Source organism: Nycticebus coucang, chromosome 1 (genome assembly GCF_027406575.1).
Source record: "Nycticebus coucang isolate mNycCou1 chromosome 1, mNycCou1.pri, whole genome shotgun sequence".
In the NCBI taxonomy this organism is placed as follows: Eukaryota; Metazoa; Chordata; class Mammalia; order Primates; family Lorisidae; genus Nycticebus; species Nycticebus coucang.
In genome coordinates, this window is record NC_069780.1 from 19,890,468 (window position 1) to 19,916,204 (window position 25,737).

The 25,737-nt window shown below is 37.3% G+C and overlaps 1 protein-coding gene and 1 non-coding gene across 4 annotated transcripts in view; one reads left to right on the forward strand and one right to left on the reverse strand.

The window, feature by feature from the left end:
- The window catches only part of CCSER1 (coiled-coil serine rich protein 1), a 702,132-nt gene that overhangs the window by 532,254 nt on the left and 144,141 nt on the right, over nt 1-25,737 (forward strand). The gene's annotated exons all lie outside the window — the stretch shown is intronic.
- On the reverse strand, nt 24,530-24,674 carry LOC128593326 (small Cajal body-specific RNA 1). The gene has a single exon (XR_008382327.1). It is a non-coding gene; the product is annotated as a small Cajal body-specific RNA 1 (non-coding RNA).

The window sequence follows — 25,737 nt, forward strand, 5'->3', positions numbered from 1 at the left end:
AAACTACTTTGAGATATCATCTAACTCCAGTGAGACTAGCCTATATCACAAAATCTCAAGACCAGAGATGTTGGCATGGATGCGGAGAAAAGGGAACACGTCTGCACTGCTGGTGGGAATGCAAATTAATACATTCCTTTTGGAAAGATATATGGAGAATACTAAGAGATCTAAAAATAGATCTGCCATTCAATCCTATAATCCCTCTGCTGGGCATATACCCAGAAGACCAAAAATCACAACATAACAAAGATATTTGTACCAGAATGTTTATTGCAGCCCAATTCATAATTGCTAAGTCATGGAAAAAGCCCAAGTGCCCATCGATCCACGAATGGATTAATAAATTGTGGTATATGTACACCATGGAATACTATGCAGCCTTAAAGAAAGATGGAGACTTTACCTCTTTCGTGTTTACATGGATGGAGCTGGAACATATTCTTCTTAGTAAAGTATCTCAAGAATGGAAGAAAATGTACCCAATGTACTCAGCCCTACTATGAAACTAATCTGGGGCTCTCACATGAAAGCTATAACCCAGTTACAACCTAACAATAGCCTTTCCTAACAAGTAGGAAAGGAAGTGGGTGGGTAGAGGGAGGGGGATCGGTCGGATCACACCTGTGGTGCATCTTACAGGGGTATTTGCGAAACTTGGTAAATGTAGAATGTAAATATTTTGGCACAGTAACTGAGATAATGCCGGAAAGGCTATGTTAACCATTGTGATAAAAATGTGTCAAATGGTCTATGAAGCGAGTGTATGATGCCCCATGATCATATCAATGTATACAGTTATGATTTAATTAAAAAAAAATAGAGAATTTAGCATTAGATGACCTGTACAAACATACATGGTCTGACATATACCACTACATCAGTGGTTCTCAGCCTTCCTAATGGCGCAATGTATTTTCATTGTTAAAAAGGGGTTGTGACCCACAGGTTGAGAACCACTGCACTACATCATTATGAAAGAGTCGAGGGACAACTAATTTTACATGAGTGGGAGCAATATTTTATCAAATAACTATAATAGTATCATGTAAGTTCAATATCATTCAAGTGAGGTATTCTCGTACAAAAAAAAAGAGAGGATTGCTTACCAATTTTTATGGTTTTCTGTAGACTAACACTGAACAAAGTTAATGTTTATTGTAATATGGTCATTGCACTTTATTCTGTTTTTTCCTTGTAGCGGTCCCCCTGATTCCTTGCAGCCATCTAATCACTTCACATAATCTGTCTCTCCTCTCCCCGTATCAGCTCATTCTTTAGTCAAATGATCCTTTCATTTTTTTTTTTTTTTATATAAATGCACTTATTAGCAGCCTCTATCCATGCCTGGAACTAACAGTCTCGAAGCTAAAGCTGACTCACTGTTCCTGACCCCTCCATAATAGTGCAGTTTATCATGGGTCATGTTCTTTCTGCTAACCATGTTAGTCAGGTTTTAAATTTAACTGACTTCAATTAAACACATGGCTACATGTTAGTTTTCCTCCAACAAAGTATCTTTTCTTTGGTAAGTATGTTAGGAAAGCATATTATCCCATCATACTGTGTCACCCCGATCTTGCAATAAACTCAATAGGAAAGAAGGAAAGATAGAAATTGAACTCTTAATTTTTTTAAACTCTGCTTCAAAGTAAATTAATGCACTAAAGAATACCCTCCATTCACAAATCCTCAAAACCTTAAAAATAATAAAAATACCTCATTTCATATCTTCTTTTTTCCTTGGTCCAATCATTAACACCTGACTCCCGTGATGTTTAGGTTCTTGGATTGTCTAAGGTCGGGAGTCCAAGCCCCTCTCTGCGGTACAACCAACTTCCCCTGGAATTGACACAGAGTGGTGCCTGGCTCCCTGGGCCTCTTCTCCTTGTGAAATCCAATGTTCTTGTTACTTTTCCCCATCCCAGAAATCACCTGTTAATCTGGCGTCCTCAAACTTTTTAAACAGGGGGCCAGTTCACTGTCCCTCAGACCGTAGGAGGGCCGGACTATAGTTAAAAAAAAAAAAAACAAACAAAACTATGAACAAATTCCTATGCACACTGCAAGTATCTTATTTTGAAGTAAAAAAACAAAATGGGAACAAATACAATCACACCGCCTCATGTGGCCCATGGGCCACAGTTTGAGGACCCCTGGTAGAGATCTTTTCAAGATCCCCTCTGAATTATTCCTCCTCTCTCCTCAGCAGCCAGGACACTGAAAAGAAGCTGTTCAGTTTGCCTTTTAGAAACAGAATCATGTCTGAAGATTCTCTGCCATTATAGGGACCTGACTTTAAGATGCATGGAGCCACCTTGCTTAAGCAAGAGACAGAAAAGAGGAAAGAGAGAAATGAATTCATGTCTCAAAAAATTATTCCTGACTTGAAATATGGGATGTTAGAGGGAAAAAAATGAGGCTTAACTCCAGTTACCCAAAGAGCCTAAATTCAGAACTCAGTAACATGTAATAACTCACATAGTTCATTCTCATTTATACAAAACAAACGTATTGAAAATAAAACAAGGATGGTGCCCATAGCTCAGTCATTAGGGTGCCAGCCACATACAACAAGGCTGGTGGGTTCGAACCCAGCCTGGGCCAGCTAAAACAACAATGACAAGTGTGACAAAAAAAATAGCCGGGTGTTGTGGCAGGCACCTGTAGTCCCAGTTACTTGGGAGGCTGAGGCAAGAGAATCACTTAAGCCCAAGAGTTTGAGGTTGCTGTGAGCTGTGATGCCACAACACTCTACTGAGGGTGATATAGTGAGACTCTGTCTCAAAAAAAAAAAAAAAAAGGAAAGGAAAACAAAACAAAACTATTTCAGAAAATATAGAAATACCAATCATCAACTCTTTGGATGGCTTATACTTTTAGAGAAGATTTCACTATAGTTTCTATAATGGGGCACTTACCTCTATTTTCTATTTATTTTTAATAAAAGAAAAGTTGGGAAGATTGTAAGCAAGCTAGTTTACTCAGGAGACAGCCTGTTATCAAATCCCAGCTCTGCTACTTTCTAGTGTGACTTTCAGCCAGTTGTTTTATGTTTCAATTTCTCCATCTATAAAGTGAGAGCAACAGCATCACTTTCTCATTGTGTCCTTGTAGGGTTAAACAAGTTAAATGGAAAGTTCTAAGATAACACACGCTATGCGGCACATTTAAGGGCTGCCTTTTGCATCCTTCGTGTCTCATTTTCTTGTCAGGACACCAGTGCTGTTGGCTGACAGCCCCACCCTAACAGTTGCATTTACCTTCATCAGCTTTCAAAACCTTATCTTCTGTGGTACTTGGGATTGAACCTGTGATTTTTAGGAGGAGCGCTTTTCATCCCATAACACATAGGCAGCCCAAGCCTGCTACCTGAATTCTTTGCTGCACAGAAAGCAAACCCTAGCCGGGTGCGGTGGCTCACACTTGCAATCTTAGCCCTCTGGGAGGCCGAGGTGGGTGGATTGCTTGAGCTCAGGAGTTCTAGACCACCCTGAGCAAAAGTGAGACCTCATCTCTAGTAAAAAAATAGAAAAAGACTAGCTGAGTGTGGGGCCTATAGTCCCAGCTACTTGGGAGGCTGAGGCATGAGAATCGCTCGAGCCCAAGAGTTTGAGCTTGCTGCTGTGGGCAAGCCCTGACTCTCTCTGTCAGAGAATGTACAGCAATCTTTAATCTACCATGTTGATATGTGATAGTCTTCTGTGAATCCAGTTTTCAGTACTATTAAATTGTCAGACAAATGTGAAGAGTTTGTGTTTGAGGAAATGTAGAAAGAAATACATTTTCCTGATGAAATTGTATTTATTCATCAGGGCACTCGTTTAAGTATATGTGTATTGTTCAATGCTTTTTAATTTCTATTCAATTTGGAAATTTTACTTAAATGTCACCATATTTGAGTTAACTTAGTGTCCTTCAAATCTTCATATCTTTTTTTTTTTCTTGGTCCCATCATTAACAGCTGACTCCCGTGACGTTTAGGTTCTTAGCAATCAAAATTGTGATTTTAAAAAGTATTTTACTAGATTATGGTTCTAAAAACTAAAAGTAAAATTTAAATCATAATAGCAATTACCAAATAATACTTCTTTGTATTCTTTTATGTCCCCTCCCCCTTTGAGATCAGTCAAGATAAATTTGGAATGAACATTATACTCATTACTTGACATTTGCAGGCAGCACTTCTGATGCTCAGAGACTAAGAATATGAATTCTGTATCTTGGTGAGAAAAATAAAATTATTTTTACATAAAGTCAAAATGAAAGATATACAATATCTCTCAGACAGTAGGCCTCCAGGAAAAATATTTTAATGGAAAAATACAAACAAATACTTTTCTGTTGTCTACTAGCTTCACATTGCTGTCTGAATTCTTCTCACACACTCTCCATATGATTTCAGGAGTATTTGTACAAGGCAAAAAAACTTGTTGACAGTAATATATCCTGAAAATAACGGCATACCCACTCCCTTCCCATCTGCAGCTCACACAATCATTCTCTTCTTTAAATTTAAATTTCAGTGCATTTCTTCATCTTTTTCTAGGTTGGGGCCTTGTATTTATCCTAACATTTTTGGGTTCTCCAAGTGATACTGGTAGCAAATGTTCTTTGTGAAAGGCTCATGTTAGCATGCTTTCAGACATGAGGTCTTCTATTGTTTGCTTCCTCTAATCAGAGAGTTCATTTGACAAATGTAATGGACGCCATTTACGGAGCATCTGATATTATAAAGGATTATTTTGGAAAATTGAATACAAGGATGTCATTTCTATATCTTGTGTTAAACAGAGCCCCAGAAAACCAGAGGATACATAAATCCAGATTGTTTTACATAATTGGACAAGGGAGGATTCTGTAGGGGACGACTGAAGAGTGAGATAAATTTTAGGAACAGAAAGAACATAGGAAGATGTTTCTGGATTAATTTATACATAAAGGCCTGATGTCAAATTACTCCTAGCAAAGTCGTAAAGCCAATAAAGCCCTTGTGAAAATTAGGGAAGTAACCATGCCTTTAAGAGTTTCTTAAACAAAAAGAATTTTAGGAAATAGAGTCCTTATAACCTCAATCTTGGTTTGGGGATCCACTTCTGAGTACACTTGCATCACCAAAACATTTGTTCTGTATGCCAAAAGATGCCAGAACAATTTTATTTGGGAACAATTGAGGTCAGCAGGTACACAGTTGGCTGTGACCCTGTTCCTCAACACGTGTTGCTCCCAAGTGTCCAGGAAATGTTGATGTAAGATAGTCAGTGGTAACAATCACACCACCATTGCACCACAGCAATATTAACAAGATCTTTTAATATCTAAAGGAGATATCAGATATTGGAATTGGCTGTGGATTAATAGTATTATACTTTTTGAGCTAATGACATCATTATCAATGAGAATTTAAACAACTGATCTCCTGTATAGCACATCTGGTGTTTATTTCTTATCTTAGTATTTCCATTTCATGTATACTGTGGATCATAATCATTTTTTTATGTTTTTGTGTAATTTCTAAATATCAGTTCAGAGTTTAGCTCTAAGTGTGAAGTATATTAAGTGTGAAATATACTATAACACATTTTTCTTTAAGAAGTGAGTAACCAAGGTAAAATTGAAAATGTCTATGATTTATTATTAGCATGCCCCTTTGAGATGGACCATGAATTTAAGATGCTATTAAATGTGGACTCAGATTTAGTTTATCTAGCTATGAGTTCCATCTGTTATATCTTGGAATTATCTACATAAGTAACAGATGAATTCGAGAGGTTAAATCATATTAGTATGCATGCTATAGACTGAAAGCTTGTATCCTTCAAAAATTCATATGTTGGAATCTTTGTCTCTAATGTGATAATATGAAGAGATGGGATCATTGGTAGGTGAGGGCATGGTAAGCCATGAGGGCAGAACCCTTTATGAGTGTTAGTAGGGTCTTTATGAAAGAGATCTCAGGAAATGCCCTTACTCTGTCCACTGTGTGAGGGCTCAGATAGAAGACGGCCATCTATGAAGCAGGAAGCAGACCCCTGTCGGACCAGGACTCCGCCAGCACCTTGATTTTGGCATCCTAGCCTCCATTACTGTTAGGAATGAATTTTGGTTATTTAGAAGCCACCTTGTCTATAGCATTGTGTTATAGCAGCCCCAACAGACTAAGATGATGTGTTTAGGAATATAAAATAAAGTGTGCAAGGATGAAATGCAATTAATTCTCCCATACATCAAATAATTTGGACATCACTGTATGTTTCTTAGTAACCACAAACCATTAAAAGGAGAACATTACATTTTAATAAGACATTAGGATTCTATTTTTTTCATTGTATTAAATGGAGATATTAAATAGCCCTGCTGACAGATGTAATAAAGTGAGTAAAATAAGCAGATACTCTGTTTTGAAGTTTTTGCATCTATCATAAATTCAATACTTTTTCACTGCAGTTTTGATATCACATGTAAGTAATTTTTAGGCATTCTCTTATTTACAGTGTTAATAATTTTCTTAGGCAAAATTGGCAAGATGAAGAAATAAATTAGAAGTTGGATAATAATGATGAGAAAATCAGATAATTTTCTTTAATATTGCCTATAGTAGAGATATTCTTGATAGTGTAGGGAGATAATGGACACCTCTTCAGAATGTGTTCCAGAAGAGAGGGGTCAAGGTTTGATGTATTTTGGCAGAAACTCACTTGTTGGGTAGTGGCTGATGCACAGCACAGAAAACTAAAAGGTAAGCATTTGCTAGATGGATGTTTAGCCTAATAGCAATAATTTTGAATAAAGACATAATCTGAATATTGTAACTGTTGATGTGAGATTCTCAGCTAAGGAAATTCTCTGTTTTCTCCGAAGTTCTTGGCTTATGTTATCAGCAGTGAGTTTATGTCTTTGAACTTGGAGATATCCTCTTTTTCTTAGGTAATTTCTCTCACGTTAGTAAATACAATGGGAACCCTTATGTCAGGATATATGACAGTCATATGACTAACATGATCATATAGGCTAAAGCTGTTATATTAAAATTATGTGCATAAACTTCTACTAAAGAATCAAGGTTTATTTGAAGTAGGTAGGCCTTATTTAATAAGAAAGACTTGGGCAGAAGTATCTAAGCCTGCGAGTTTACTGAGCAAAAGTGTTAAAGCATAATTGAGGTAGAGGAATTAAGCTCTCTTTTCTCCCCTAAGTGTCTTTGCCAGAGACAGAATCTTTGATAACAGAACCGAGTAGGAAGCTGACCATGCTAGCTGCTATGCCACGCTAAGAAGAGACGGGCCGTGATTTCTGGCGATACTGCTCGCAGCAGTCAGCCGACCGTGGTCTACCCTCGTTTTAGCATCAGCCTTTCTCTACTTGTATGTCTTGCTGCTTCCCACGGTCTTTGGTCTCTGTGATATTAGTTTTAGTTATTGCCATTTCACACCATGTCTATTACACCCTTGAACGCAAGGAGGCATTCAGAAATTAACAGACGTTTATTGAGACCCTACTATGTGTAAGGATACTGGGGCTGGAGACGTTTATTCTGACTGTGAAATGCTGCAGAAATCATAGCACTGGTTTCATTTGTCCAGGCCCCGGAAAAGTGCAAATTATTTATGGTGAGGAGAGAGAAACATCCCAAGATCTCAGGCAAGGGAGAAGTAAAGAGAGCCCCTGAAGGAGCAGAAATTACACGTACTCAGCCTTGTGTTGCCCACATGGTGACAAATAAGTTATGTGATGTGAGAGACATGATGTATAATACTTTACAAAGAAATTAGGAAGTTCTTCCAAAGGAAGTGAGGTACAAGGAGTAAGTGGAAAGCAAACAAGTGGGAGATGCTTGAGTTTGATTTCCACAGAATGGGTTTTGAAGATATAATAGTAGATAAATATGACACATGGATTTTTAGTATATATTTGATAGTTAAGACCTCTGTAAACTATTATTTTAATACAAATAAAGACAATTTGCGTTTTATTTTTAGCATATGCAGATATAGATATCAATATAGTGAATAAAATAAAAATGATTTATTGGGGTATTCATCCTCAATACATAGGATTATTGTTTTATTTGACAGATAAGAAACTGGAAATGTGGAATAGTTGAGCTATTATGAATGATGGTGCTGGCAGATGGCTTGACTGACATTCAAACTAGGGTCTTTAAAATTCCAAAGGCTGTGATTTTAACTATTGTACTATAAGGCGTCTACTGTGTTTTTACTTTAGGGATGATTGTGATTGTCCATTTATCTTACGTAACTCAAGAGGAGTGAAGATAGAAACAGAAGGAGCAACAGAGGGAAAGGAGTGGAGAGGAGAGGATGGAAGAGGGGAAATGAGGAAGGTAGTGGAGGAAAGACAAAAATAAATTAGAAGAAAGCATCCCTCTACTAAGTTCAGATCATAACAGTACTAAGGTTATGAATTTCTTTTATTAACAAAGCTACAAATTCAGGGCGATCTTTGCAACCCTGAAATGAATGCCATTAGAATAATGGTTAGGTTTCATTGCTGCAGGCAAAATAATTTGATTAGCTAGTTTGATTTAGCTAGTTTAAACAGAAAGGATTTTCTTACAAAATACTTGATAGCTTACAGAATTTCTTGGAAGATCAGCAGACCGTACACAGATATAGAGGGACAAAGTACCAGGCAAGATTCCTGCCTGCAGGGGATAGATTATAATACCACCCTGAGAGCAATGAAAGGTAAAAAGGGAGAAGTTATGAGATTTTCAAGGATTTAGTGGAGAGAATTTCATTTAACCTATTTGCTTTCAGTAGTATAGTCCCTGTCTCAGGTTTCCCTGTTTCTGTCGTCCAGAGTTTACCTAATTTTCTTTCTGAAGAGGATAAACTTTTTCTTCTGCTGGGGATGGGAGGAAAAAGTTGCCGAGGTAGGTGGAATCTTTTCAGCCAGTCGTCTTCTTGTCAGCTCCCTCCTTAGTCCCATTCTGATGGGCGCGTCCCTTCCCCTTTGTCCCCAGAGTAACAGCAGGACTGTGAGAGGTGGGAAGGGGATTTCTGGGACTGTTTGCCTTCCAGGTTCTCTCTGTCAGAACTGCTGTCTCTTCTCAAAGTGATCGAAGACTTTATGAGGAACATCTGATCTGAAAATGTTCCTTTAATTCTACCTTCTGTGGACAGAGATACTTAGCTTTTACATTCCTTTTTAAAAGAACTTTGGAGTATAAATCTATGTTAAAACCAAGCTTAATGTTGTACCCATGGTCATAAAACACAATAAACAGTAAATATTAAATTGTATATGAATATTGCTGAATGATCCAAATGGCAATTAGCATTATAAATTTTATTTTAACTTTTTTCTTTTCTTTACACAGATATTAATTATTAAGTGTTCAAGATTTTGTTAAATAATTTGGCATTATCTTTTCTTGGAAATGTTTGGACAAAGCCCTGGCTATTAGGAAAATAAAGAACTTTATTAGTAACCATTATTGTCTTATTTGAAATAGTCTGGAAATAATTTCTTTTTGAGCTCTACTTCATTTAGTCCATGCAAAGATTTGCTGAGGGGTTCATGAAAGTTTTTTAAAAAATGGTGCATAAGCTCAGATATGTAAAGGGATTCACCTATGGTTCTAAAATTCTCTTTAAGAGAAGAATATGAAATATACACTTAAAGAAATAAGACAAATAAGCATGAGTCATGTGGCTTAATATCATTACTTTATAGGCTTTTAAGTTAATTTTAAGGCTTGGTCAAAAAATACAAAATGAGATTTATTAATATATACCAAATTCAGTTTTTCAGTGTATTCATGTTGAATAATTAGGTTATTAGCTACATAATTTAATATATTTTTATGTGGTAAAAACAGTTGAACTGGTTACAGCTGCTTTTAAAAGAGCTTTAGATTCATTCCGATTTAAATTACCTGTTGACTTGGTAAATAACTATAATTTTGTCCTAACGCCATGTACCATATGGTGTTTACTCTCTTCTCAAGAGCTCCTTGAGGAAAGACAGTATACAGAAACACCAGTACAAATAGTGATTTAAAGAAGTAATGGAAAATATCAATAAATACTAGTGATGGTTAATAGGATATTAAATAGTTGTATTTGAACCTGTCTTATTGGATTGTTGATTTATGAAATTATGTTTTTACTTGTTTACTTTGTGTTGGTGTCTTTATGTAATGTATTTATTTCGAGTAATCTGTTTTTTTTTTTTTTACATATACATGTGTTTATTAGGTTTCCATTTTTTGCCTTCACAAAATTAAAAAAGGCTTAAAATTTAATAACAATAACAATGTTTAAGATAAGGACTAGAAACAAAAACCTCATAAAGAACAAATGAACATAAATACATTCAGAAAAGAAGTCAAACAATTGACGCATCGAAATATTAAGCAATAATAATAATCATAATGCAAAAATTTTTTTTTTTTTTTTTTGCCAGGGCTGGGTTTGAACCCACCACCTCCAGCATATGGGGAGAGTGCCATACTCCTTTGAGACTTAAATAAAAAAAAAAGTTGTTAACTGATCACTCCATACTGAATCTAGAGTCAAAGCATTCTATAATAGACATACTCTTATTTGACAATGTCAATGTTACTTTCTTTGCATTATTATTATTATTGCATAATCTGTTTTCTTAATAGTGGTTTTGTAAATTTATTTTTTTTTTGTAGAGACAGAGTCTCACTTTATGGCCCTTGGTAGAGTGCCTCACACAGCTCACAGCAACCTCCAACTCCTGGGCTTAAGCGATTCTCCTGCCTCAGCCTCCCGAGCAGCTGGGACTACAGGCACTCGCCACAATGCCCGGCTATTTTTTGGTTGCAGTTTGGCAGGGGCCGGGTTTGAACCTGCCACCCTCGGTATATGGGGCCGGCGCCTTACCGACTGAGCCACAGGCACCGCCCAGTTTTGTAAATTTATTATCATGTAACTCATTTTAAGCTTTATGTTTCTCTTCTTAACAATGCATTATTTTACATCTGTGCGTATATTTTAGATTTCAGCTCATATGATCTCATAACAGATTTTTTGAAATTAGAAAATATGGAACATAAAATCTGTTCCAATATTTTACTCAGAAGTTATCTGTTTGGAATGTTGCCCCTGCTAATCCACAAAGCTTCTTTGAACATGTGGTTTATCTAAAAGTTATCTACTATTCAAGCTTTAATTTACTGAGCATTTCCAATGATGTAAGACACATTTTAAGGGTGTTTTACATGTTTTTCTGGGGAAAACGTTACAACAACCCACAAGTTATAAGCTAGGCATTTTTTTCATCCCAGTTTCTGTAAAAGGCAATGGAGACTCAAAGACTTTAACACATCCACTATTCCCTTAATAAATTGTCAAAGCCAGACTGATTTCAAAACTCGTGCTTTTGACTATTTTATGATGCTTTTCCAATAGCATATATGTCATTATTTTCTTTTTTTAATGTTTACTATTATTCTGTTATTTTTTAAGTTCAATATACAGATATCCATTGTATAACATTAACAGAGAATTATAGTTAACATGACAACATAAAATATGAAATACATAGAAATAATTATTCCAAAATATATAGTATTTCTACATGGAAAACTTCTAGTTATTATTGAAAATATAAAAAGACATGTCTGTATATATTGCAAAATTATTATTAATGACTTTGTGTAAACCTTCTGTTATAACTCGAGTTTATTGTCTTTCCATGGATATCAGTATACCACATAGCAAATGTGTTTTGCTCTGGGGGTTCAAGCAGGATTGTAGCAAACAGCTGGCCCACTAGGCGGCGCACATATCTGGTATTGGGTGTTAGTATATATGTAGGTACCTTTGGGCTTTCCTATATATTCATACTAAGAGTAAACCAATACCATAATTTTGACAGTTTGTCTAGTTTGGGTTACCTTTTGGATACATTTTTCACAACCTTCATCATGTCTTACACCTAAGATTAAAGAAGGAAGGTGAAAAAGTCCAAAGCAAAGAATCCGTCATCAGTCCCACACTGCTGGGGCTCATCCTCAAGCTGCTGCTCTGCGTAGACCAGTCAGCTCCTGGGATGTGACTGGGGCAGGGCTGCAGTCAGTTTTTTCAGGGTAAGACGGTGGGAATGTTCTGGGTGTTGCTGGACCGTCCACTCCCCATTGCTGGCTGGTTTTACACGTGAGTGATGTATCCAGACAGGGATGCCATTCACCTTCACTGCTATTGGTGTGGACAAGATCACCAAGCAGGGGCCTTTTTACTATGGTTTTCAGCAGGCTCAGGCTCTAATCTTTAATCCACATCTGGTTACCTGGAAAGTAGGGATGGACTGGGGATGATAAACTAACAGGATGTCTATCGTTCACCCATTCTGAAATATTTTTTTGTTATTTTTCCCAGTGACATTTGGTTAGTAAGTTAGTAAATTTTTTTTCTTCTTACATAGTTCTTTTCAAATTGGAATTTAAGAAACATTGTCTTATGAATTCACAGAAGAGGAGAGCGTTTCCTCTCTAACTTCGTCTAGATTGCTTCCAGAGGCCTAGGTAAAGGTGAACATAAGTCACGTTAACAGCCTACGTTTGAATCAGCATAGATAGATAATATTTATAATTTTATTTTAAATATTTCAGTGGTCTAATTTCTAATGAATTATTTTTCTAACATTGGAAGTGGATTTCTTTCTGGATGATGAAAGACCTCAAGCGATAAGAACCAATATGTAAATAGTATGTAAATATCACATTCCCCCCATTTTAGTCCCCCCTCTGCAGCCACTTCTCTTCTTAAATGGACTCACTTTCTTGGGTGATTTCATACAATCTAAAAACCAATGCTTCTTAATCATTTTACCTTAATCCCAGACCCTAACTTTTTTGGGTTTTTTTTTTTTGGGCCGGGGGTTTGAACCCACCACCTCCGGCATATGGGACCAGCGCCCTACTCCTTTGAGCCACAGGTGCCGCCCAACCCAGACCCTAATTTTAATTTTTAGGTCCTTATGACAAAAATACATGTGTTAATTCTCTTACAGTTTTCTTAGAAGGCTTGAAAAGATATGAAAATATTGTTTCTAGGGGGTTTTTTGTTTGTTTTTTCTGAGAGAGCCTCCAGCTGTCACCCTGAGTAGGTGACATAGCAACCCTCCCATAGCAACCTCCAACTCCTGGGCTCCAGCGATTCTCCTGCCTCTGCCTCCCAAGTAGCTGGGACTGCAGGCACCCGCCACAATGCCCAGCTATTATTTGGTTGCAGCCGTCATTGTTGTTTGATGGCCCATGCTGGATTCGAAACCACCAGCTCAGGTGAATGTGGCTGGCGCCTTAGCCGCTTGAGCCACAGGCGCTGAGCCTGTTTCTAGTTCTTGTTATGGCAAATTATGAAATTGTGGATTTCAGAGGACAGGAGCCACAGACATATATTAATAAATTTTTGTATCTTTTAACATACCTAGCAAAGCGCTTTGCATATTTTAGATTTTTATTAAGTACTTACTGAATAAAAGTACTTATTAAGTTTCATTAAGCACTTCTTGAGAATATAATAGAGTATTAGGTTAAAATGATGAAATTAGGAACCCAGAAGAGACCTATATGTACTTTTCCCACTGATATGAATATATTATTGAAACTAAAAATAAATATATGAAAACTGAGATTTAACCCAGTTTAATACTTTAAGTAATGTGAGGGTAATGTTCCTTCTATCCCTCATCATAAAAGAAAAAAACATTTCCCTTTACATAAGAATATTTCCCATGGTTTCTTATTATTTTTTCCAACTTTTGAAGTGGAATTGGGTTAGAGGTTGTCAAAGGACAAAATTGTAACAAATTCATTCTAAAGATCTTACATGGCTTTTATTTGTGATTCCAGAATCAGGCAACACCTCTGTCTATAGAACGGAATGAGTATTCCAGTAGGCTGAGGAGGGGAGTATGGTTTTATAGACAAAAAAGGGATGAGGAAAGCAGAAACAAAAAAACAAAACCAGATTGGTGTTTCAAATTTACTTTCCTGATAAAGGTTAAAGGAGAGAGGACTTCTGTATTATGCCAGCTAAAATGGTGTTGTTTGGGATTTGGCCATTGCTTTGGGAAAAACGCTTCCAAACTGCTTTCCTCTATACTCCACAACAATACACATGAAAGAGAACTTCTGTGAGCAAATGTGAGGTTTTCCCTCACACATTGAGTGTCCGCTAATTCAATCCCCACATTATCACCTGGACATATTGTCAGCTCCACGGGGTGAGGGCTCATTCCTCAAGACCCCCCTCCACGGACATTAGTTCTAAGTCTGGGCCCCTAGAGCTTCTGACCAACAGGCTTCAAGCTGGGGTTCCCACTCCCCCTTACCTCTTTGGGTTCTATTAATTAGCTGGAACAGCTATCAGAAGTCAGGGAAACACAGGTGCTAATGCATCACGATAGAAATTACAAAGGCTACAGATGAAGAGAGGTGTAGGGCAAGGTATCAGTGTTCCCATCCCTCCCTGGGCACCCACCACCCGGGAAGCTCGTGTTCAGCTCTCGGGAAGCTCTGAACCCAGTCCTCTTGTGATCTTACGGTCATCCTTGCGAGGCTTGTAGAATGTGATGGGACAAAAAGCTCATGATCTAAAAATCCAGCCAGACTTTTCTACTCACATTCTTCCTGGTCTCTCTGTAACATCCTTTCTTCAGGATACAGGAAGGACCTTCTCTGGAATGAGGGTCTTTTGACCTACTTGGGCAGGTGAAAGGAGAGGAGGTGGTCACCTGGAGAGATTCTATCATATCTCCCGAGGTCTGCTTCTGAGGCCTAAAGCACCCCAAACGTAACAAGGACTGCAGGAGTTATGAAACTCCATAGGAACCATGGTGAAAAAATATACGTGACATATATCTTATATATAGATATCATAACACTGTTAGAGGGGCATAGTGGCTGGAGGTAGTCACTGAAATAAATGAAAAAAAAAAAGAAAACAAGGTTTCAGTAAGGAAAAGAAAGTGTTTATTAGTTACCTGCACAGCAAGCCGGGCTCTGGCCTAGTGACTGAAGGCGGGATATAAAGTGCAGCCTCTAAGTTTTATACACAACTTTGAGGAGTATCAGCTGCTTCTTGGGGGTCTCCCAGAGTCTGACTTAACTGTTTTCAAAACAACCCACCTGCAAGGTCTTAATAACAACCCACGTGTAGGGTCTTAATTAGCCTCATTCCCATAACAGCCCAGGTCAGCCTGACCCAGACCTGTCCAAATTAGCCTAACCACAAGCACCTGTCATCTGCCCTGCCCATCTCTAGCTCACTACCTAGCTTGTGACACCACAGCTATTATCTCCCACTCTATTGAGTTCTCGGAAGGTAAGATAACTTAGTTTCAGCTTGATGATGTAGAATTTTAGCATTTATTTAGTTTGGTTTATTGGGTCTAGTACAGGAGCTCAGTCCAACCCAATGGCCTCCTAATAAATTTCACTTAGCAAGGTAGTAAGTCCTTGGTTCTAAGTAGCACTCCAAAATCTTAGCACCTAAACTATTGAACCAAGGAGCACATAAGTGCCAAATTCCAAGTGGGAAAAGGATGTACATCAAGTTGCTGAGTGGGGGTTATGGAAAGGGGAATTGAAGCAACTGATAAACTGTTAGGCTTCTCACTCATCTTTACAGTAGTGAACCGAGCCAGGGAACGCATTAAAGAAACTGTGAAGTTTTTCATTTTAAATCCGGGTATTTCCTTTTATATTTAAATATGGTTTAAAACGTAAACTAGGCAAAATGGGAGGAAGAGGACTACTAAATTATATAATAGTGCCCCTTTCTGACGTCCAGAACCTGCTTCCCTTGTTCCCTTTAAGAGGAAAAGAACAAAATTCTGTTTTTATAGTCAAAACAATAAGGATGTGAAGTGAAAGATGTTACAGCACCTTTTATCTTTGCTATGCTAATGGAGAAATTGCTTAGTACTTTAAAACATTTTTGAATAAAAAGCTACTCTCAAGCTAGGAACGAGAAACAAGTTTCCTTTCTTCTTGGAACCAATGCGCTTCTCCTCCGGTCTCTTCTAGGACTTTTCCCTCACTCCCTAGCCATTTCTCTAATGTTTTCTCATCGTTTTCTACCATCTTCAGCATTAGCCTTTCCGGGTATTTAGGATTTTATAAAGTCATAGGATGGAAGAAGGAAGACTTATTGCATTGACTCTCCTTTCTTGCTTAAAATGAGTGGAAAGAGGGAAGATATGTAAGGAAAAATAGACATTTCAATATTTCACTGAATTATTTGCTCACCGGATCTTGTTCTCTCTTAATACACATCTCCTGGCCCTTTGTTCATCTTTTTCAAGCACCCCAAATACTTCTAGAACTTGAAGTAAAGTCTGCCTTCCAGGTAGATGATATAAACCAATGAAGACAGGATTGCACTTAATATATTATTATTTAATAAACAAATAACATTTTGGAAGATGACCCTCCAAGTAAAGTGTGTGCTTTTTTTTTTTTTTTTTTGCAGTTTTTGGCCAGAGCTGGATTTGAACCCACCACCTCCGGTGTATGGGGCTGGCGCCCTACTCCTTTGAGCCACAGGCACCGCCCTTTTGTTTGTCTCTAACAGAAGTAATTTTGGACAATACAGTATAAGTAAAATTATAATCCATGAAGCTATTCTTCTGCTACAGAATAAACAATACTTGGTCTTTGGATATGAACATCATCATCACTAATAAAACTGCTTTTGTGGAGAAATAATAATACTGATCAATTTTCCTTAGGTGTCCTGTGCCTACAGACACTTCACTTGTCGCCCAGGTGTGGTGCTTCCTGAGGTGTAGGTTGCATGGAGCATAATGACAAGGTATTTAAGCTGAGAGAAAAGTAGAATATGAAAGTAATAAGGTTTTCTAAGATTTTAATTATTGAAATAAATGTTTAATTTTCTTTAATTTCAGAGTAATATAAGGATACATACAATTAGGTTACATTCTTTGCATTTATTAGGAAACATTCGTGTTGTATTATAGTATTAGTTTTTGAAACTTAAGCAATTATAAGATATAAGCCTTTTAAAGGAATGACAAAGAAAATTTGATTCGATTTATTTTGTTTTTTTCTCTTTTCTTTTTTTATTGTTAAATCATAGCTGTGTACATTAGTGCAATCGCTTGTACCCATTCTAAGATGCACCATAGGTGTGGCCCCACCCATTACCCTCCCTCTACCAAAACCTCCCCCCTCCCTTCCCCTTCCTTGGCCCTTTCCCCATAGTCTTGTGCTATAGTTGGGTTATAGTCTTCATGTGAAAGCTATAAGTTAGCTTCATAGTAGGGCTGAGTACATTGGATACTTTTTCTTCCATTCCTGAGATACTTTGCTAAGAAGAGTATGTTCCAGCTCCATCCATGTAAACATGAAAGAGGTAAAATCTCCATCTTTCTTTAAGGCTGCATAATATTCCATGGTATACATGTACCACAACTTGCTAGTCCATTTGTGGGTCGATGGGCACTTGGGCTTCTTCCATGACTTAGCAATTATGAATTGGGCTGCAATAAACATTCTGGTACAGATGTCTTTGTTATATTGTGACTTTTGGTCTTCTGGGTATAAACCTAGTAAAGGAGTTATAGGATCAAATGGCAGGTCTATTTTTAGGTCTCTAAGTGTTCTCCAAACATCCTTACAGAAGGAACATATTAGTGGGAGTTCCCACCAGCAGTGTAGAAGTGTTCCCTTTTCTCCACATCCACACCAACATCTCTGGTTTTGGGATTTTGTTATGTGGGCTACTCTTACTGGGGTTAGGTGATATCTCAGAGTAGTTTTGATTTGCATTTCTCTGATGATTAAGGATGATGAGCTTTTCTCATGTGTTTGTAGATCTTGCGTCGGTCTTCCTTAGGTTTCTCTTCAAGTCCCTTGCCCAACCTGAGATGGGGTCACGTGTTCTTTTCTTGTTAATACATTTGAGTTCTCTGTGGATTCTGGTTATTAGACCTTTATCGGAGGTATAACCTGCAAATATTTTCTCCCATTCTGAGGGCTGTCTGCTTGCTTTACTCACTATGTTCTTGGCTGTGCAGAAGCTTTTTAGTTTGATCAGGTCCCAGTAGTGTATTTTTGATACTGCTTCAATTGCCTGGGGAGTCTTCCTCATAAAATATTCACCCAGGCCGATTCCTTCAAGAGTTTTCCCTGCACTTTCTTCAAGTATTTTTATAGTTTCATGTCTTAAGTTTAAATCTTTTATGCAGTGGGAGTCTATCTTAGTTAATGGTGAAAGGTGTGGGTCCAATTTCATTCTTCTACAGGTTGCCAGCCAGTTTACCCAGCACCATTTGTTAAATAGGGAATCTTTTCCCACTGAATGTTTTTAATTGGCTTGTCAAAGATCAAATAACGGAAAGTAGCTGGATCCGTCTCTTGGTTCTCTATTCTGTTCCAGACATCTACTTCTCTGCTTTTGTGCCAGTACCATGCTGTTTTGATCACTATGGATTTATAGTACACTCTCAGGTCTGGTAGCGTGATTCCTCCTGCTTTGTTTTTATTGCTCAGGTATGTTTTGGCTATTCGAGGTTTTTTCTGATTCCATATAAAACGAAGTATTATTTTTTCAAGATCTTTAAAATATGACAATGGAGCTTTAATAGGAATTGCATTAAAATTATATATTGCTTTGGGCAGTATGGACATTTTAATAACAATGTTGATTCAATTTATTCCAAGTTTTAGAAACCTAATTCTTCTCAACTAAATAATTATTTGAAAGTCCTTAACACACGTGACTTCTTAAAAAGTCACTTGTAACTTGAATATGAGTAGCAATTGATTCTCTCTTTTCTATTGGCTTGTGTCACTTTTAAATACCTAAGTGATGACAGCTATTAACCAAAATTTATTTCTCCCTGCCTAATAGAATGACCAAACATTTAATAATTTTGATTTATGAAATCAGATTTTTCTTTTTTCTATGATGTCTTTCACTGTTCTTATTCCCCACTGAGGCCCTATGCTCATTTCTTTTCTCAAATGAAAAGCAAAGAAATAACCTATGGCAACCCAGTGTGTCTGCAGCAGCCTCTGTAAATTCCCTTTGTGCAGGTTTCCTTTCACTCAGGAACATAACTCTTAGCAAACAGGTCACTAACTCACGTAATTAACTATCTGCTGTGTTCTTGGAGGAGTTTCTATATCAGACCTGAATTGCCTTAGTCTTTAACAACATGTACAAGGCCTTTGGGAAGCCTGTTTTTAACAAAAATGACTTCTTAAATAGGCTTTGATCTCCTTTGAGGATTTTGAATTACTCCACAAAATCCTAACGCACGTATTAACGATACATACGTATGCAGATTTTAAACAGGAAGAAGTATAATTTTTTTTGTCTCCTTCAGAAACATCCCAATGTGGTTTCCCTTTAAATATTTCTTGTCCTATGAATGCTGATAAACAGATATTTTACCCAAGGTTCCTCCAGATCTTTTGGAAATATCCTAAAATTCTGTTTAGCATTGCCCTCTATTCATTTTTGTTAGGATCAGAAATAGAGATATGAAGGGGAATAATCCCTCTTTCCCTTTTTTCATGCATATAGTTTTTTTTTTTTTTTTTTTTTTTGGCTGGGGCCAGGTTTGAATCCACCACCTCCGGTATATGGGTCTAGCCGCCTACTCCTTTGAGCCACAGGCGCCACCCTGGATTTTTTTTTTTTTTTTTTTAATGCTTACTCTTTGACATCACTAAACTGTATCCAGGATTGCAAAGTTAATTAAGCTATAGATTCTTTGCTTCTAGAAATTTCAGTCTAGTGAAAAGTAAAAAAAATAGACAAATACAATAATAAGGTAGGTTGATTGATAAAGGGCTATAATAGATTTTTAAATATATCCAATAGTCAGACATCTAATTTAGAGCAAGAGAGGGTAAGAGGTGAACTGAATTTTAAAGAACGAGTCATGTTTTGCTAAAAGGGGGAGCGTCATCCTGAGCAGAAAGAAAGATGGATATACGGAGATTAGGATCCATCTGAGGATCTGTGAGAAATCTGTGACTGCTGTGTGGGCTCCTATCAGGGGTCTGAGACTAAAGATGCAGATGGCATCATTGGAGGCATTACAGGAAGACAAACGGAAAAATATGTGTGTGTTTGTGTATACATACACGTGTTCACATATATGTATGTAATTTTAATTCTCAGCAAATTTTAGTGCATAAAATTATAGAATTTTGAGGACTTGTCCTATGCCAAAATCTAAACAAGTCAATATCTACCAGCCTGTTCATATTTGAACACAGCAGATAAATTTTCCTAGTACAGCTGGAAATATCTTCTATTTATGAAAATAACTTCCAGGAAGTTTTGTACACATAATTATCCTAAATCATGTACAAGGTCCTTTATGCAGAAGTTTTATTTACGACTGAAATTTTTAGGATCATGCCTGTGAAGGGACACCAGATACAATTAGGTAAAGAGAAGTAAAACATCCTAATGTTTACACAAAAAGTAATAAATCCATTTCATGTGAATACATTACTTATATATAATAAATATAAAAAGAATACATCACAAGTGATAAACAAAATGACCTTGTCATTATTTGATGATTATATTAGGCATTAAAATTTAATTGAATGTATGTACATGATTTAATAAAGCTTTAAAATGTTTTCCTGGATTTTTTTCTCTGTGTTCACACATTTTGGCAGTAACTCCTATTTATTTCCTGTCCATTGATACGGAAGTAGGGACAATGTAAAGATATAAAACATATATGAGGCCTAAGATCCCGTAAGATGTGTGCTCTAGAGCTCATAGGAGATGTGATCTAGACTCTGTAGTTTGGAAAGCTAAAGCAATTCATCATCACCTTAGCACTCAGTTGAATTTAAAATGAATTGCCTGTCTAATGCGATTGTACTACTGAGGAAGTTGAATATCATTTATCAGACGAAAGAATGGTGCCCAGCTATCTCACAGATGCTTTGTGTTTTATTCAAACTTAGAAAAATGAATATGATAGTCATTATCTTAAAATTACAATTTTTACCCAACAGAGCTTTCTGGATTTGTTCCATAGGAGGACTTTGGAACAAAGTCCAAAGGATGCAATGCAACAGATTCATTATTCTACTTATCCCTGTGCCTGCACATTTTTCCCCAGGCGAATTACATCACTCTAAGAAGCATTCAGCAGTAATGTACCATTCACAGTTCCTACCGAGAGAAATGCAAATGCAGAACAAATCTACTTTATCATCAAAGACACCCTAACGTGATGATGTTTAAACTTTGGATTATCAATTTCATCCATGATCCAAATAATAAATTTAAACAGTTAGCTGCTCCACTTTGAAAATGACCTGTGATGCTCTTCTCCCTAGATGGCCGTTGAATTCCAGGTGACCTAAACCAGGTGATTGCCCTGGCCTAGGGAACTCAAAAGGATAGGTCAATGCCTTTGTGGCTGTCATCAACATGATCTGAGAATATGTAACTTTCATAAATGTTGTTAGATCGTGCATATCTAGGTCGCCTTGTATTATATGGTTAATTAAAAGTTAATTGTACTTCAAAGTAACAGGGTAGACAGGTAATACTGACGGTTCCTGGGGTGGCTCCAGGATTGCCTCAGTGGCCGCCCTTGCTTAGTGTTCATGATCTTTTATAATTCCTCCCCTTATCGACTCTCTTTATATGAACTGAATACAGGAGAAATAATTTCTTGTCACTTCCAAGATTAGTTTCTTCTTTCTTTCTTTATTTTTTTCCCACTCTGTCGCCCTTGGTAGAGTGCCATGGCATTGTAGCTTACAGCAACCTCAAACTCTTGGGTTCAAGCCATCTTCTTGCCTCAGCCTCCCACGTAGTTGGGCGAACAGGCGCCCACCACAACACCCGGCTAGTTTTTTCTGTTTTTAGTAGAGAAGTAGTTTTAGTAGTTTTTTTTTTAGATTCCTGAGCTCAGGCAATCCACCCCCCAAGTATTCAAGATTAGTTTTTTAAAAAACTGTTGTCTTTTGACCTGGGTGCTCTACCTCACTCTCCTTTGGATGGCTCACTTTGGGAGAAGCCATGTCCTGAGGCAGCTCTTTGGAGAGGTCCAAATTATAGCTCGAAAGCAAGTTTCTTGAGGCCTGGCAGCAACCTGTGAGTTAACTTGACAGCAGGTCCAACCCTTGAGTGGAGCTGTGGGATGACCACAACCCTGGCCACAGGCTAGAATGCACTTCACAAGAGACCTTGAGCCAGAGGCCCCAGCCAAGCTGTGCCTGAATTGTCCACAGAAACTGTGAAATAATTAAAAGTAAGTTAAGCCTGTGAGTTTTGTGATAGTTTGCTAAACAGCAATACATACCTAATACTACAAAATAAGGACTTTCTGTCTCCAATAACAGAGAATCCAGTTTCCAGGTTTCCAGTAACATTTAACTCTCCTGAAAGTCCTGATCTGCAGCCTATTGAAGACTGTAAAAGTCTCCTTACAGCTCCTTCAGCTCCTTTAAGGAATTTTGCACTTTCAGGAACATTCTCCTCAAAATCTACTGCCCAGATGCACAGCTGCTCACGTGTTTCAGACTTTTGTTACAGCTGCAGCCCATACTTAGAATCAAAATCTGTGTTATCAGAGTAAGGTGAAAAAATAGAAAATGTGTCTTGATATTTGCCTAAAACAGTGGTTCTCAACCTTCCTAATGCCGCAGCCCTTTAATACAGTTTCTGTGGGTTGGGACCCACAGGTTGAGAACCGCTGGCCGAAAGAGATGTCCAAGCAAAGTGGGGAAGGTGCCACCTGGTTTCTTCTAGCAGTAACATAGTATAACACAAGAGTAGGGAGGTAAATTAAAGGAATTTTGTTAAACTAAAAAGGGGCCAGTACTTACGGTGGCCCTGAAAAGCCTCAGTTTCTCTAGAAATCACATTACGTTAAATTTAAGAAACAACTTCAAGCCAAAACAAAATCTTTCCCAGGAAACTTAGTTCAATGGTAGAAGAGAATATGACTTCAAAACCTTTTTTTAAGACCTCAAAATAATTAAATCTGGTGATTCAGAAATCTCTAAACGAGATTAAGAAGGGCGGCGCCTGTGGCTCAAGGAGTAGGGCGCTGGTCCCATATGCCGGAGGTGGTGGGTTCAAGCCCCGGCCAAAAACCACAAAAAAAAAAAAAAAAAAAGAGATTAAGAAGACTATTATCTGTGCCCTTGGCAACATAATTATGGCTTCTGGAAAGCTTAAGTGCATTAGTTTTCATCAGCAAGAGCCCAAGATAGAAAGGGGCTTATCTCAAAAAATGTGTGAATGTGCCTTTATCAAATGATGTTAATCCCAAGAAGATTCACAGGAGATCCATGACATTCTTAAAAGAATCCTAAGTGCAGAAACTTGGCCAGCTTGAAAAGATAGTAATAGAAATAGTTCAGAAGTTGGACTCTTACGATTCTGATTTGGAGTTTGCTGAGAAAGCCACTTAGCTGAATGATGACTCAAAGAGTAGAACTAGACCCCAGAAGGTGCAGCCAAGAGCCATGGGGAATTAAACAAAACCTCTTGTCTTTCTTAATTAACTTCCAATAATTTCATGACTAGCCTTTAGAACTCCCAGGGACCAGTGGCTCCTGTGCACCTGCCATTTGCCCCTTTCAGTTCTCCTATACCTGTCCCGCTATTGTGCATTGGGTGTTTGAGATACCAGTATCTGCTTTCGGACAAAGAGGAACTGTATCTAAGTAGATATGTTCATGTAACTGCACCTGGAGTGTCTAAACCACAGCTAGACCCAGTTCAGCTAGCAAGGTTATATATTTGGAGTAATTCTATAATGGTGTTAAACTTTGGGGGACATGGCAGCAGGTGGATATGTATGACCTGTGAGAGGGATGTTAGGCAGAGTGCATGTTCCCTGGTTACCTCTAACCCCTGACAGTCAGACGCTCACGGGTTCCCCTTCCTTGGAGTGAGGGCTACGTTCATGGACTGGCTTCAAATGAATAGAATACACCATAACAATAGTTATGAAATTGTAATGCAGTATTTGTTATTTAACCTTTTATATAGCTATGACTCTAAAGTGCCTACGCTAAATTAGGCACTAAAAAACAAAGTAGAACAAAATTGATATTTTTGTAAAAAATGAGGTACTATGTAGTTTACAAAGAACTTTCAATACGTGTGAGGTGGTTTGATTAATTTGAAAGTTTTCCATTTGTGGCCATTGCGTGGATCCTGATATTGGCAGAGGGATTTTGCTTTTCTCCTTGAGCCTCGGGAGATACTTGCTTTTCTTCTTACACACAGCTTTGCATCCTGTATCCTTTGGTTTCTTCTACTATTTCCACCATGTTGTAACTTACTTTGATGTTATGGGAGTGATGCTTAGGTGACATTAACACTGGCAGTTGCTAGGAACTAAAACATATAATTAGTATCAATGTTGCCTATGGGGACCTCCAAGGTTTTTGTTTTTTTGCAGTTTTTGGCTGTGGCTGGGTTTGAACCGCCACCTCCGGCATATGGGGCCGGCGCCCTACCCCTTTGAGCCACAGGCACCACCTGTTTGTTTGTTTGTTTATTGTGCCTTTAAGATAACTCATAGGGTATCTTTACACACTGGGCTTAAAAGACTCAGGGCTTTTGTTTTAATATTGCACTTCTTAAACCAAGCTATCACAGCGGACCTCCAAGTTTTGATCTTTGTTTAAATCTCATGTGTTGTCAGACTAAGAAAAGAAATTATACTAAGACAAGAAATTATACAGGCGTATTCATTTAGTTCCACAGTGGCTTTTGCTCTGAGAAAATTTGGTCTAAAACAGAAATGTTGCTAAGGATTTTTCAGAAAGTATATGAGATATAAATAAAATATTAAATTAAAAATGCATTTCCTTATTTCTCAGAGAATTTTGTAGTGCACTGTTATTCAAGGATACTATTTTATGGAGACAGGAAATATTATGATCAGAATTTTATTTTTGAATAAACATTCAATAAAGTTTCTAGTCATGTCATAAATATCACAGGAAAAACATATGGCATACTTCAGGCTACTCTTGATTTATTATAAAAATTAAGACCAGTTTTTGATAGGTGATAGGTAAAAGATATACTAAATATATGCTTATTATTTATTGATGACTGCTCTGTATGTGCTAATGAAAAAATTTCTCACAGAAGATGTCAGATATAATTTACATTCACTACTGGAACAAAATGTAGCTATATCAGTGTCATTGGAAAAACTGATAAGGAATTATAACTTTCTTATGCTATATCAATCAATCACCAGACTGCTTTCATACTTGAAAATGTTTCCATGTATTGGCTTATGTTATTATAGTTAATTCCAACATTTGAGTTGTGTGTAGCAGATAAAAAGAAGCTTCAAATCATTCTCTAATCTCAAGAACATCCTGGCAAAGTTACTGGGACTTGTCATTTCAAATTGATTTCCTCCTAGAAAAAAATAGGTATTTCCTATTCTGTTAAAAAATGATTTTATCTATTAAGTGTCTTTTCTTGTGAAGATCCTTTCTTTTTATGATCCAGAGGGAAAACATTCTTTTTCCTCACAAGTTTTATATATTAATTTTGCTCACTAATCAATAATCTGTGTAGCAAACAAAATGAACTATAAACCAAAAACAGTAGTATTTAAACATGCATATAAAATGGAATGACTTTTTTTGCAATTAAAGTAATAATTCATGTTTAAGCACTATTTAACATTACATTCCATAAACATGTTTTGGGGGTGTATATAGTATTTAAAAATATCAAA